The following is a 2,889-nucleotide window of genomic DNA, read 5'->3' on the forward strand; positions in this document are numbered from 1 at the left end:
GAATAATACACCAGGAACACACATGTAGTTGAACAAGTTGGGGTTATTACTCATTACTGTGAAGGATAATACATACCATGAGGAATCATGGGGGCATCTCAGTAAGAGAGTGTTAGAAAGAACTTATTATAGGATTTGGGTTTGATTGGATAATTTAGGGGAATGTTTTAGTTTTCTGGCTGTTAAAGCAAATGGAACACAATGGGTTTATTTAAGCAGTGGAAATTTATTGGCTCACAGTTTTGAGGTTAGAAATCCAAAATCTAAATGTCATCAAGGCAATGCTTTCTCCCAGAAGATTGTGACACTCTGGGGCTGACTGCCAGTGATCCTTGGTTCTTGGCTTTTCTGTCACATGGCGGCCTTTCCTAGGTTTTCCCTTCTCTTCTGTGTTCCATTAACTTTCAGCCTCTGGTTGCTCTCTCTGGCTTTCTTGCCTAAATTTCTTTCTACTTATAAAGGACTCCAGTAATAGGACTAAGACCCTTCCACATTCAGATGGGCCACTTACCTAAAGCAACCTTATCAAAGTCTTTTACAATGGATTCACATCCACAGGAATGGATTAAGATTGAGAACATGTTTTTCTGGGGATGCATAGCTCCACAGAGACGATTCTAGGAATCAGAGATTCTGTCTGGATTGTGTGCTGTCAGGAAGCAGGGGTAATTCTCTGACTGGGTATCTCAATAAATCTTATCTATAGGGAAGGCAGACTAAAATGAGCTTAAAGCTATAGTTGGTGAAGAAGCAACAGGTACTCATATTAGCTATGAGGAGGGATATTTGATATATTGTGGCTTGAACAAAGTTCATGTTTTGCCTGTGTTCAGACATGATTATGAAGTGGTCTTGTTTTTGTCTTGATTCATTATGGTCACATAGTGCCCTTGTCTGATGTTGCTATTCTGTGAAATTGTTTATGTTTATCAGGAAATCCCCAAGACATAATTGTGAATGCTAGGCAAGCTTAGAGCAACACCAAGGGCTTAATTGATGGTATCGGGTCAGCTCCTGGGTGTCAGGGGCTGCTTTCTCTTTCTCACAGGTAAATAAGTAAATGTAGAAATGAAGATTGTGACAAGTGCTGCCAAAAAAAGAGGACGCAATGATAGAAAATCATAGGATGAAGATGGGACCTTTTGCCAACTTGGTTGAAGAAAACTTCTCTTAGGAAATAATGTTCAAGTCAAGACCAGAAGAATGAGATGGAGCAAGTTTATATGACATTTACTTATATACTTGTATATCGTGGATCATGGTGTAAAATGTTTTTCTTTGAAAAAATGCACCAAACACAGTAACATTTATTTTCTTTTTTTTTTTCCTTAAAGCAAATGACACTCAATTTACCAGCTTTACTTTTTATGAACCTAAGCTTAACATTACATATTTATTTAAACAATTGTCAAAACTTTCTAAGTTTTCAGCTTTCATGCACAATTAGAAAACATCCTTACTTTATATTAACCAGAAATGTATCACCATTAATACATTAATATTTTCCACTGCTAAATACTTAAAATATTTGAAATTATTTTTGTAGAAGATTCATCCTAGCAGTGTTAACTTCACAGCAGTCTGAAACTACTTGACCCACATTTCAAACAAAATGCTGGCATTAGTGTACAATTTTGTCCTAGTACTACTGAAGAATCACAGTTCACCTTGGATTAAGTTTAATAAAAAATCAAGGTGCAAACAGAGATTTACAATAATTTTAAAGACAAAAAGGAAAAATGATCTGATTAGTGTGGGTACCAACAAACTCAAAAGTCTATAACCAATAAGTGCTCTGATGAGCAGTTTATAAATCCTAGAGATTAGGTACATTTTTACTGAAAGTAGTGTTCATTTGAAATCTTCCAAAAAATGTTCCTGCTAATCCTCTAGTGGTGCTTGCTATCCAATTAGTTGTTATCCAAGAGTAGCGACTGCTCCTTACCATTTATTGTTAAGGACTTCAATTGTCATCTTCTTCAACTTCCATTCTTTCTTGACCATTCTCAATAACTCTCTTTGTAGTGATTTTTTTCTGCCATCAACTATTTTATTAAAAGTTGATATAGATTTGAAGTTGCCCAACCTACTACCACCAAAGGACATTGAAGAAAATAAAGTAAGTCCCCTGGGCCCCTTGTATCAAAAGAAGAAACTCTCCCTCTACTAGATGGAAACTACTTCCAGAAGGTGGAGAAAAAAAGATTCCATGCCCCTGCTTCTGGTTCCATGGAAGCCTCTTCAGTTTCCAAAAATTGCTCAAATGAGTCTTTGAAGACGTCAAATGAAAATGGGTCCTTTACACTAAAATAATTCCCTGAAGACATCATCTGGATTATAGAATGTAAAGCCAGACTCAGATGGACTGTCAACATTACTTCCAACTCCACCACTACCATTTAATCCTTCTCCGCCATAAATCTTCCATTTTTTTAGCATCTGGTATGCTTCAGCTACTTGTTTGAATTTTCTTCCTGCTTTTTTCTTTATTCTCGGGATTTTTATCAAGGTGCCACTTTAGTGTCAATTTACAATATACCTTTTCAATATCCTTGGGTGAACTCTGCATGCCTAGAATGTCATAGTAATTTACCGTATTTTTAACAGATTGCTGGAACAAGTCCCAAGGAGGTTGGCAACCAATAGCAGGGATGAAGAGAGACTCATGGTTTTCTCGTAGCTCTGTCATGGCTGGTGCTGATGGATGCAGTGGCAGTGATCTAAAATGTATTTGTTATTGTGAGTTACCATTTTTTAAAAATTGAAAACCACTGCATGATGAAGACATAAGAAAAGTTTGGGTCTAGATCTTATAAGCCCTTATATGTAAGGAGTTTCTGTTTTAAGTGTTAGATTGATTAATATAAAATTATTTATTTTCATTTTGAC

General features: G+C 36.2%; 1 pseudogene; it reads right to left on the minus strand.

Moving 5' to 3' along the window:
- Positions 1 to 1,910: 1,910 nt before the first annotated feature.
- LOC101425757 (dnaJ homolog subfamily B member 6-like) lies at positions 1,911 to 2,689 on the minus strand (annotated as a pseudogene).
- Between the last annotated feature and the right edge of the window lie 200 nt (positions 2,690 to 2,889).

The sequence above is a fragment of the Dasypus novemcinctus genome, chromosome 5, assembly GCF_030445035.2.
Source record: "Dasypus novemcinctus isolate mDasNov1 chromosome 5, mDasNov1.1.hap2, whole genome shotgun sequence".
In the NCBI taxonomy this organism is placed as follows: domain Eukaryota; kingdom Metazoa; phylum Chordata; class Mammalia; order Cingulata; family Dasypodidae; genus Dasypus; species Dasypus novemcinctus.